This window comes from Protopterus annectens, chromosome 1.part1 (genome assembly GCF_019279795.1).
Source record: "Protopterus annectens isolate FY-2018-M chromosome 1.part1, PAN1.0, whole genome shotgun sequence".
Lineage (NCBI taxonomy): Eukaryota > Metazoa > Chordata > Ceratodontiformes > Protopteridae > Protopterus > Protopterus annectens.
This window is the reverse complement of record NC_056726.1, coordinates 1,890,396,138-1,890,409,927: the sequence shown is the minus strand read 5'-3', so window position 1 is coordinate 1,890,409,927 and position 13,790 is coordinate 1,890,396,138.

Genomic DNA, 13,790 nt, shown 5'->3' with positions numbered 1-13,790 from the left:
GAGAGGCAGACAAATGTGCCTAATGTATAGCAACAGAAACAATAGTAATGCCTCACTAACTTACAGGCTACAGTGCTAATACTATCAGTAAATTTCAGTAAACAAGTGTTGTGCAGTGAGCAGTTCCATGCAAACATACCCAATTTATAGCAGCAGAAAATAATCTGAAATCTAATTTCTGAGCCCTCTGGCCACTAAATGACTACACTTTGAGCTCTTTTGGTGTACTTTACAGCTCAGAAGGACTAATCAAACAACTTCTGCCACAAGATGGATGATCAGGTCCTCTTAATTTTTAAACACAACAAAAAGGAACCCTAAAGTGCACTGCAACAACAACACTTATTTTCTGGCAAGATCACCCTACAGCAAGGCAATTTTAATTCAAACAATTTAAAAAGCAAACTTAAGAGAAGACAGGTGCTGTTTCACCAAAAAAATGTTCTCCATTAATTTATCACAGTTTAGGCAAAACAGGAAAATTGTATCACTGTGAGTGAGACAGATGCAGTGTCACAAATGTTGCCATATCACATATATATTTGCGTTACTCATTGAGTAAATCTTCATTTGCTGCATTTTGTTATACATTGCAATTCAATCAAAAGGCTTTATTTTATTGGTGTTATTACTTATACTGGATTAGCATACACATAGCTCAGTTTTTCTGGTGTAATTTTTAGGCACAACTGTATTTTAAAGTATGCTATGTATATGCTGCACTACCAAAGGCCATTGCAACACCTTTTTCTAAGAGATGAGAACAGCTATGGTAATATGTTGATGATTCCTACAATTTTCCTCAAGTTCAGCAAATGTTATGTAGACAGTCACCACACTCATCACAGAGACAGGGGGAATGCAGAAGTTTATTGAAAAACATATTTATCATTACCTTTTTATTAACGCAAACTGTAATGTTTTAGGCCGTGATTAATGACACCAAAATAATGAACACTTCATTGCTATATGATATAAGTAATGGCAATGTTAAAGACAAATATGGAAACAAGTGAACAGTAATGACAATAATTCCTTTCAGCTTAGACTGGACACTTGAAAGTTTTTTGCAGCCAAACAACACCTGCAACACTGTCCTTCCTGTAATTGGCTATTTTCTGAGGTTGACCATTGTAGGAAACTTGTCATCATTAGATAGATAAATACATTACCTCCCCCCCTTATCCCAATAAGGGTATGTCATATCTTTGAATATAATAACTCAGGAATGCTCAGTACTAGCTGTAACACTTTATTTTAAGTTACACAGCACTCCCTCATTGAACCAAAGAGATATAGAAAGTTACTTTTTGTAGGATGGATATTTTTTCAACATTTAAGATAACTTTTTCATTATGGCCTAATCTACATATGTTTGCAGAATAACATGCAGCATTTTCAAACAAAGAATGGGGCACATATTAAAATAAAGGATGTGCTAAAGGGGAATCTATAGCTGCATTAGCAAACTTAGCAGAACTACAAAACATTGCAATCCTTTAAAGAGCAATGCACACACATTCAGGATAGTAACCTGCTCTTTTTTTTCTCCTATTTTATTTGTGTATTTATGGATGTATTTATGCATTTATATATGTATTTACTTATTTATTTAACTATTCTTTGTTACCTGGGTTAGTCCCATTAAAATAGTGGCCTCTTTTCAGGGGACTCCTGAAGTGATACTCATACTAATAGGGGAAATTTGGCAAGAGCATCTGGGAATTGTGCATACTCTTTTCCATATGTGCTGTGGGATCTTTTACATCAGTCCAAGCTGCTACCAACTCAAGCAGAGTTTTGTCATGTCTCCATCACTACTGAGAAAATTGCATATAGTAGGGACCTGTTTCAGGGCAGACTGGCCTGGATGGTCTTATTACCCCATTTGTATGGGATTACTTAACTAAAGGAAATTATAGATGTGAATATAAAAATAAAATAAAATGACATTGCATAATTAACAGACTTCAACTTGTCAGAGTCTCATACTAACAACATTACTTAGTGGTCGGTAAATATATTCATTGAGATTTATGTGATTTTGTTATAGTAAATCAGTAAAGTGGAAACCAGAATGCATATGTCTGCCATGAAAATTTTGGAAGGGAAAGCAAACCTGACCCTGAACCCTGAAATAGCACTTGACAGTATTTACTGTTAACTACATAACTGCAGATTGTTTATGGCATCTCATTGAAGAAGTGAATATAGTTAGTCACTGTGATGGCTTCTCTTTACCCTGAGCCAGTAATCAAGGAAACTCAATCCCCACCATTGACACCAGTGAAAGATGGTCACTAAAAATAGGAATGGATTTACACAGTATTTTAAGTTACAGCTCTCTGCATCAAGCACAGTTTCCCCAAGATCACACAGGGAACACACACCAGACCTGGGACTGGGCTATCTGTCTCTCCAGATCTCAAACAAGTCTCACTTTGGAGCACTGTGTCCCAGTTACAAGTAGCTGCCCCCCCCCCCACACACACACACACACACTCCTGGGAAAGGAAGGTACACATTTACAAACTGTACCCCTTCTGCCAGGCTGTAAGGTAACTTCTCTGCCACCAGTCAACCAGTCTCCAGCTCTTACAAGGGTATCCAATTATACTAAGTAAAATCAATACTAACATAAATGGTAGAGTGTAACCAAAGCAGCCAGGCTTTTTGGAGTGGCCAAGGCATCACTAAAATAAGCACAAGTGCTCTCAAGATGTTAAAAGTATTCTCTAAAAGACCAGTCACAATGAAATGTATAAAATATTTAATAATAAATAAAGTAGAAAATATGAGAATACTAAATACCTAAGTACAATAAACAGCTCTACTCAGTTGCATACCGCCTATTTCGAGGTGATCTATGCCTGACATACAAAGCTATGTCAAATCCAGAATTAATGGACATGCTCCACCTCAGTAAATCTAAATCCCTTAGAGCCACACACTCGAGGGACTTGAACCTCAGCACAGAAATAAATAGAACTTGCTGGAGGGACAGGTTCATAACCCAGAGGCTCCCTTCACTCTGGAATAGAATTCCAGTTCATGTGAGGCAGAGCACCTCAATGAATCTCTTCAAGAAGAATCTCAATAACTGGATGGGGGATCGTAGGTTTGTCCCAGGGGTTACTCCCGTGTCACTATTAGACAGAGGCACAGTAAACTAAACCTTAAAAAGGGCACAGTATACTCAAATCAAGGGGTGGCATAAGCCATACAGAATCGGGCTAGGCTTATAATTGCCCCAGGGCAGATAGCCTAGTATGAACCTATGAACCTATGAACCTATATGGCCCTCCAGAACACACATAGCCTTCCAGCACATACAACACTGCCTTCACCTAAAAACACAAACCACACACCCACCTTTGCAGAGACTCTCAATGAAAATCTAACCCAACAGCAGAGACCTCCAAGGCAGAAGCACACTCGACCACCACAACACAACATTAATCATGAAACACATTACTCTCCTACACAGTTTGTCACTCAACCAAAGCCCCTAAGGCAAAACAGCATGCCCAATGCACTAGTCATAGATGACTCGATAGTGAGGCACACTGATGTCCTACTCACTAGGGTGAATAAGGAGAAAAAACAGTCAGCTGACTGTCAGGTGCCAGGATCCGCCACATAACGCATGCACTAAGGTCCCTCAACAACAGGTACAAATATGACTCTGTCACTGTACATGTGGGTGTGAATGACCTGAGATGTACCTCCCTGGACTACATGAAAAGAGACATGGATGAGGTTTTGGATTATGTAGCCCAAGCGGTTAAGACCCTAGCCCTCAGCAGCATCCTACCATCAACCAAAATGATACCACAGTACAAGCAGAAAATGATTGATTTCAACAATTGGCTAAGTTTCTGGTGTCATTCTAAGTAGATCCAGTGTCTATCTGCCTGGGATGACATGATTGACAGATGTCGATGCTTTGCCAGAGATGGCCTGCATCTGTCACACCTGGGCTTCCGGATACTGGCCAAGGCTCTTGCCACCTTTATAGTGCTTTTTTTAGGAGGTGTTCCAAAGACCAAATTACCACCATAACAGCTACAGACAAATGCAATCTGAGTGTCGTGCTGCTCAGTGCTAGAAATCTAAATCTCAAAATGCACTTGCTCGAAGCACTCCTTGAAATAGAGAACATCAACATCTGTGCTGTAACAGACACCTGATTCAAAGCAACAGAAAGCACCCCATGCACTACCAGGCTATAATTCATTCCACACCTTTCAGCCCCAGAACTTGGACCAAAGCTCCAAAGGTGGTGGTGTTCCCATATTCATAAAGGATGCACACACCTCCAGACTGGTAGCTCAACATAATGCATCAGAGATACTTCAGGTGCAGCTATTCAGGTTGTAGCCTGCTATAGCTCCCCAACCATGTCCCAAGACTCACACTCCATGTTCCTAAGCACCCTGGAAAATATTAGGGTCTAACCTAACACTCTCATACTGGGCAACTTCAACTACCCCTCCAATGACAGGAAAAACTATTCACGTACCAATACACTTGCCCAACATTTCCTGGAATTCATTAATTCCAATGCCCTGGACCAGTTCGTTCTTTCCCCCACTCGAGGTAACATCTTTGACCTGGTCATTACTAACATGGGTAAACATTGCTCTACACCAGTCGTCAACTCCTCCCTGGTTAGATCCGACCACAAACTAATCACCTTGGACACCCCCCCCCCCTCGCAAAGGTAACCACCATGAAAAACTTCTCCAAAGCTAACTTTGTGGTCCTAAAAACAGAGGTTGCTAACTTCAAGGCACCCATGCAAATGGAGAATAGTTGCATGACTGCTGAATCTTACACCAATGGACTGTACGAACACGTACAGAAATGCATGGATCTCACCATACCCAATAGAACCAAGATGGGCTCCTCCAAAAAAAGGAAGCCAATCTGGTGGTCCCCTGCCATAAACAAACTCTACAACAGAAGGAGGAAACTGATGTGGAGTAAGGTGAAGTCCCAAGACTGGAAAAACTCCCTTATCAACCTCAACAAAAAGTTGATATCCCTCATCAAATCCTCTAAAGCTAGCTATGAAAGCAGAATTGCAGCAGATAGTAACGACGACCGCAAGACCTTCTATAGTTATGTAAAGAATCTCCACGGCAAAACCCAGATTTGCTCTGAGCTACTGCACAATGGTACCTCCTATACCAATCCGACAGATTCAGTGCCAACTTTACCTTTCTCTCCCCCCAAAGGACCAATCACAATACCAGTAGATTGCCAGGCATCCAATATTACTGCTGCACAGGTTAAAACAGCATTGTCAAAGGCCAGGAATACAGCTTCTATGGGACCTGACAATATATCTGGCTGTGTTCTACATGAACTACAGAGTGAACTGGCACCTCACCTGTGTGCCCTGTTCAATCACAGTCTCTCCGTAGGCTTTGTACTGACCGAATGGTGCACTGCTACAGTCATCCCTCCCCACAAAGGAGGAGTGACTACAGACCCTGGGAACTATCGCCCCATTAGCCTGATGAGTCTGATATGCAAAGCTGTGGAATGCATCATCATGAACCTAATAAACAAGGATATAGGGAACCTCCAAACTCTGGATCCCACACAGTTTGTTTTTTTGAATGGTAGATCATGCCTGCTCAACCTGGTTGACTTTTTTGAATCAGTCACCAGAGCTGTGGATGAAGGCAAGGTGGTTCATACAGCCCAGCTTGATCTGGCCAAGGCCTTTGATACCATTCCCCACTCAGAAATCATAGAAAAACTCTCTAATCTAGGCATCAACCCCTATATCACTAGTTGGGTTGCAAATTGTCTCACAGATAGAACCCACAGTGTGAAAGTAGCTGACTCCAAGTTGGAGTGCTGACCAGTCACAAGTGGAGTCCCACAGGGTTCAGTCCTGGGTCCTCTCCTGTTTGGTATCTACTTCTCTGAAGTCCAGACCAACATGAAGGGACTCTGGCTGACAAAGTTCACAGACGATTCCAAGTTGAAAGCTATTATTAACTCCCCAAGTGATGTTGACATTCTACAGAAAGGCCTGACTGAGACCAACGAATGGTGTCAGAACCATGGCCTTAAGCTCAATGCCAAAATATTTATCGTCATCCACTTTGGGAAAAAACGATTTCCCATGAATTACTACATCGATGGTTGTCCACTGAACACAGAAGGCATTATAAGAGATCTGGGAACACAGGTTGACAGAAACCTCTCTTTTGACCACCACATTGCCACTCTGGTCAGAAAGTCCTTCTATGTGGCACATCTCATCACTAAGGGTTTTGCATCCAGGAAGAAAGAGGTCATTGACTCCCTCTACTCTTCCCTCATTAGGCCAGTCATTGAGTACAATGCCCCATTTGGCATGTACCTCACTAGACACCTGCAACAACTGGAGAGGCCCCAAAAGTACCTTACAAAGAGGATCCTAGGCCTTAAACTCTTGTTCTATATGGACAGGCTCAAAAAAACTCCACCTATTCTCTGTCTCATATTGTCTACTAAGAGGCAATCTCTGCTTGACATACAAAGCCATGTCTGACCCAGCTCTGTTAGAAATGGTACATCTAAAGAAATCCCAACCTGTCCACACCACACACTCCAGAGACCTCAACTTCATTACCAAAATCAACAAGACATGCTGGAGGGACAATTTCATAACTCAGAGACTGCCCATGCTATGGAATAGATTTCCTATACATGTCAAATAGAGCACCTCACTGGCTCTCTTCAAGAGAAATCTTGATGAGTGGATGGGAAATAGAAAATTTACCCTGGGGATCACTCCATTGGCAGTACTCGACAGAGGCACTGGGAACTAAGGTTGGGTGGCACAATGCCAGGATAATCCTATGGGCTAGGATTTGTAAAGGATCCAGGGCCATTAGCCTAGTACACACCTATGAACCTAAGAACCTATTTGTCTGCACATAACTACACGTTTCTTATCCGTTTATGCCAATTCAGATATGTGTGAGTGCACTGGGCATTCTGTCACAAGGCTGAGAAGCTGTAAAATCAACACTGCTTGTTTGTGCTTTGTTTATTTAACTACGGGCATAGCAGAGCAATTCACTGATTTCCTTTACACATCTGTAAGGCTTGGGACTATGAATATAACTCATAATTTTAAGGAATGCAGCTTATATGGAGAAAAGAAAAAGTAGAACACTTGCCCTTTAAACAGAGGTTATATTTCCATGATGACTTTATCTACACTATGTCCTGGGGAGATCACAAACACTGCTTACTTTAATAACACTATAATTTCTGCATCTTGTTCTTGTCATTGTTTGAGAACTTAAGCAAAAGTACAGACAGGGCAGACTTTATCATTTGCATTTTTTATTCTGCTCAGCCTGAATTAAACATTAAAGAACATTCAAATACACTTTCCTTCAGATTGCAAAACTCTTTACATTTTAACCTGCATAATTTAGTCTCATAATTCATGTTTAACTTCATCATTGAAATACGTTTTCATCTTGTCATTAATATTAATCATAGAGCTCAAACATGTCACAATTATATGGGTCAAGCTTTGGTATTCAGGCATAATGATGGCTACCAATTTATGCTTTCATGAGATAAAATGCTGTTTTTATGAAGGCATGCCATTTTAATTCAGAAACTAAATGCATGCTTTCAGAATTATAATGTTAGTGTGATGACCAGTAATGGTAATGACTGCCTTCATTGACAAAGGGGAAGTTTAGTATAAGAATATTGTTTAAATAAAAAGCTGTAAGATAGTTGTCTTACATACTGTTCCTCGTGTAAAGTATGTGCCTGAATACATGGATCTAATTATGAATATGGTAGTCTGTTCCATGGTCAAGCTGACAATGGTACCTCTTTCATGGAGAAGACAAGCAGCAATTGCTGTTAAATACTACCAGCTCACAAAAATTACTTTTTGACAGAAAAACCCTATGACAGGCCCACAAAAGTAAAATGAACACTATTTCTCCACAGAAAAAAAATATGCTTTCAGTTACTTTACACAATCAGAAAACTATCAGAAAAAATGAGTGCTCAGTTTAAAAGTATGTTACAGTCTTAAGACAGTCCATTAGAGCACAACGCTCTTAGTTTTAAAATAACTTTCCTGAAGAGCAAAGTAATAAAACATGAATAAAATTAAGAAAATAAAAGTTTTTTTTCCCCTCAAAGGGAACTTATCTGCCCAGCAAAGGAAATCACAAACTGACCATTGATCCCCAAAAGCTACAGAGAAGCATACTTGATGGCAGCAGTAAAGCTCTGAAGGGTTTTGTGCCCATACTTGTCTTTTAGTCAGCACAGCTTTAGGTGCCTGACAATTTAGGTGTGTGAAATCACCCAGAAGCTTTGGAAGCTGGCTGGCTGTTATATCTGTGGCAGAGATGTAACCTATATAGAAAGGGCCATTGCAACAGCAATTAATACGATGAACATAGAATGAAAAAAAACACATTTGTTGTAGGCATGATTTATTACATAAGCAGCAAACAAATAAATCCAAACCAGCCCAGAAGTTGAAAATGTTGAAACACCGGTGCCCAGTAGGAAGGTAGCTGGAATAAAGAAGCTGAACCACGACAAAGTAAAATCTTTTTTTTTTTAATACAAAATGGTTACAAAGTAAAATATTTTTTAATACAAAATGGTTACTTAATACAAAATGGTTACAAAGTAAAATCTTTGTATTAAAAAATAAGATTTTATTTTGTTGTGGTTCAGCTTCTTTATTCCAGCACCATTTTGTATTAAAACAGATTTTACTTTGTCGTGGTTCAGCTTCTTTATTCCAGCACCATTTTGTGTTAAAAAAGAAGATTTTACTTTGTCGTGGTTCAGCTCCTTTATTCCAGTGCCATTTTGTATTAAAAAAGAAGATTTTACTTTGTCGTGATTCAGCTTCTTTATTCCAGCTACCTTCCTACTGGGCACCTGTGTTTCATGATTTTTTACATGTTTATTTTCAATTGCAATCTATATGCTGTTGCCAAGTCTTTAACTTGCTTAGCCTTTTGAATCCCTCCATTCTTCACACAACATAGGTGTGTTCCAAACATCAGAGAATAAGGTAAGATTTATGCATCTGGACCATAATCATCAGTATGACTGCATTACATTGCAGAAAACTAGGTGGATGCCAGTGGAGGTTAGGGATAATTCCATACTAATTGACCTCATCTTTAAACTAATAATTAGCAGGTATTGCCCTATGCTTAGAAATAAACTCTATTTGAATTCTACTTACAATTTAAGTAGCCAGGAAAGCATTCAAATGCAAAGATCTCCATTTACCTTAGCTGTCACAGAGAAAGCATTTAATAACGTTTTTAAAATCTATAAGCATTAGTTATATTAGGGCATATGTTGGTGAATAATTGCAATCATGTTCAACATCATCTTTATTGTGATTATCATGATCACTTTCCTGTATTTCTCAGTGAAAGTCTATTTTCTTATTGTTCAGATTTGTTAGAAAACATATGGGGTAAATGAAATGCTAAATTAATACCTATATATGTGTCTAGTTCATTACTGTGCAGTTATGTTATTTGGTCTTGTGTGTGTGTGTGTGTGTGTGTGTGTGTGTGTGTGTGTGTGTGTGTGTGTATATATATATATATATATATATATATATATGTATATATATATATATATATATATATATATATATATATATATATATATATATATAAATATATATTTATATATATATATATATATGGATGTAGGCTGTTTGATCGAAAGATCAAATGTCCGAATCCATAACCACCAAACACACTTTCATCGAAAAAAGCACTTTTATTAAAGTGTGTTAATTAAAAAAAAAAAAAAAAACACTACATTAATATTTCTGCAGGGGGGGGGCTTTGCCCCCTTGCACTCCCACACCCCCACTTTAATATTCTCCCTCCGAGACTGCACTACAGTGGGGAAAAGGAAATCTTCCCTTATCCGCACCGTAGTATGGCCTTGGCAACAGGCATACTTACACGAAAGTGTTCTTCAGTGAAAAGCACTTTCGCGTAGGTATGCTCGCCCTTAATGGATTCGGACGTTTGTTCTTTCGATCAAACATCCTAGATCCATATATATATGTATATATATATATATATATATATATATATATATATAATTGGTGATTGTTTGTTAGGAACATAGGAACATACATGGCAAACAATCATGGGAACTATAAGATGCCTAGCCATATATACCTTTAAGCAAACAAACTTAAAAGTTCTTACCACCCTTTTAAGCATTTCATAGTGCCCACTTCTCAAACTGAGCAGGTCCATTCTGACAACCCTGGTGTAAATTTGTGTCCATCCATCCAGTCATCAAGACTAGCACTTTGTCCTGTAGTGGTAACTTATTCCATAGGTTAGGAATATGCTGAGTTAGGAATCTATCCATCCATCAAATCATATTTATTTGTTAGTGTAGCTTTAGGTCCTTAATGTGGGTGTTTATCGAGTCACTGATTTTGCTAAACCTCACATCCAAACTAGTTAAAGAGTATGACCCACTGGAACTCATTTATGTGCAACTTACCAAAACAAGGTCATGTACCATATCCTTGCAACCTTTTTTTAATTCTCCAAGTCTTTTATGTTTCTTATAGCATAATAGGAATGGACCCCATTCTTAAGTCAAAGTACGATTAAAGTTCATGAAATTAATATTGTTTCAGTCTGTGGTGTTAGCCAAAAGTGCTCTTTGTAGCACCCACACTGTGCCCAGTAATGACTCCTTCTGCAATTCATTTGGAGTTATATGTATCAGTAACATATCTAAGTGTGATTGAAAATAATTTTGTATAAGACCCGTTGCTGCTATAGGACCTGCATGGGTATCCCTTTTACACATTGCTCTCATTTTTGCCTGCAAATCCTGATATTTTATGTCTATGTGTCTCTCTGTACATAAGACACTGCAGTCACAGGGTGTACCACTTTTAATGATCAATGCTCCCTTTGTCTTCTTTTCATGGACTACTATACCTAGTTTTCTTGCATCTATTTTTTGAACTGTTGGAAAAGAATGATCCCATGTGATGTAAACTTCATCATTTTCTGTAATGCTTTGTGGTTCATGTTTCCAATGTTTTTTTAGCTACTTCAATATTATAATGTTTGCACAATCCCAAATGCAACAATCTTGCCACATTATTATGCCTCAGTATAAATCCTTCTGCCATCAGTACATCTTAACCAGCAACAACATGTCCATCTGTTTCCAGTTCTAATTTACAAAACCTACATTTGTCTGTTTCTCTCTCATGATGTGAATGGATTTTGTAAACCAACATGTACGTAGTCTACTATTATGGGCCGTCAATGTTACCGTTTTGTCTTTTGGTTTAAATTCACCTCTCCTTAACCATTCCCGACTTTGATCCTGATCAAGATGAGGTTGTTCCAAGAGTTTTCTGTACTTACAACTATATTTACACATTTTCCACATTTCTTGTCTTCTCATCTGACCCTTCACCTAATATTCTTTCTGTTGTTTTTTGGCACATTCAGTAGCTGCCTGATTTTTATTTACTTCTGGTTTGATTTCTATTCTCACATGACACCGATATGCTATTGTTAAACTAAGCATTGAAGTCATCTTAGATTTATTCTCCACATATTTTAAAAACTTGTGATGTCAGCAAATATGTATGCTAAATCCTCATGTAAAGATGTTAATACATTTAGCCAAAAGTTAGGTACTGCATCTGGGCCTGTTGTTTTCCTATTAGAGGCTATTCTTAACTTTGTTTCAATCTCTCTTACAGTTACTTCATCCCATTTCATATCCTGTACATTTAAACTTTTTATTCCTTCTTTAACTTCTTCTATCTATTCAGCATTCGTGTTTTGTTCCACAGGATCTTCATAGATATTTCTCCAAAATGTATCTATTTCTTTTTTTTTGGTGGAGTTTCAATTCTTTCTGCCTTACTTCTCAATTCTCTGTAAAATCTTTTTGGGTCATCAATAAATTGCTTATTTTATACTTTTCCTTTATATTTATCTGCATGTCTTCTAAGTTTTCTGTCTAGGCTGATATTTTTAGTTTATTATTTGTGATAGTGCAAGATAGATCCTGCTCTGTTCTGATATGGCACATTGCTTTTATCACATCTATATTTCTAAACATTTTTGTTGATCTGTTCCCTCTTCTATACTCTTCTAATGTCTTGCAACCTACAGGTCCTTCTTCATGTCCCTGGAAATCCATACTACCTATCTCAATGCACTAGAAACCCTCACCATTCAACCCAATATGATCACCATGGGGGATCTTAACTACCCCTGCATGGACTAGAAATCCTACACTACTTCTAATGTACAAGCCCAACGATTCCTATACTCCTTTAATACCAACTCTCTGGAACAGTTCATGCATTCTCCTATCAGGGGTACAAACATCCTTGACCTGGTACTTATGAGCATGGGGAGCAGTGTTGCTCAACCGATGTAATGTCCTTGCTCATCAGATCTGACCATAAGGTAGTATTGCTTGAAATAAAAATTTAATCTGAGGACGCAATGAAACCAGATACCTTTAAGAACTATTCCAAGGCTAACCTCTCTCTAATACGTCACCTTGGCTAAATTCCAATCACCAACAAACCCAGTAATCACTATAGCATATGCTGAGCTATTTACAAAATCCATGTACAGCCATACTGATACTTGTGTACAGTGAGCTGTACCAGGTCATATTAAGAATAAGAAAAAACTCAAAAGACAGGCCACCCTGATGGAATCATAATATCAATATCTTATACAACAAAAGAAAAAAGAATCTTGGATTAGAATAGGAGAAGCAAAGCCCAACATTCTAAAAGCCCTCTGACTAACCAAAACAGGCAGCTAAAATGATTAATTAATACTTTAAAGGCTAAATTTGAAAAAAAAAGTAACTTCTCAGGCAAAGGCCAACCATAAATCTTTCTACAGCTATGTCCATCACCACAAGGGAAATATGTAACAATGTGCAGACCTTATTGTAAATGGCATCACCCACACTGCACCATATGTCATTGCTAACCTTTCAGCTGGCAAGTTCAGCTCCAATTACCCCCTCCACTCCCCCACCAATAATCCAAATTAAATACTGCATAATGCAATTCCCCCAATTATACATGGGAACAGGTTATCCATGCACTTTCTAAGGCCAACAACACTGCATCAAAAGGACCTTATAACATCCCAAGATGCTTACTAACTAGCATGAAACATGACCTTGCTGGTCCACTTGAATCTCTTTACATCTGGAGCCTCGACTCAGGTTTTGTGCCCAAAGAATGGAAGATCGCTACAGTAATTCCCCTGCACAAAGGAATTCCAACCACCAATCTGGGTAACTACAGGACCATAAGGCCATGGAAAGAGTTATCATGGATATGATAAATGAGGACATAGAAAACTTGCAAACAGTGGATCCATCACAGTTCGGCTTTGTTAAAGGAAGGTCATGCCTATTAAATCTGGTGGACTTCTTTCAGAGGGTCACCAAAGCAATGGATGAGGGCTAATATGTGCATACAGATTTCCTCATCCAGCCTTCTGATACAATACCCCATGCAGGCATTTTAGACAAGCTCACTAAATTAGTTATAAACCCTTTTATCACCCGCTGTATAGCCAACCAGTTCACTGATATAACCCAGGAGGTTAAAATTGGTGAGGCCACTTCCACCAAGAGGTCAGTCACTATTGGAGTCCCCCAAGGCTCAGTACTGGACCTGCTCCTTTTTGCTTTCTATTTCCCTGAAGTAGAAGCAA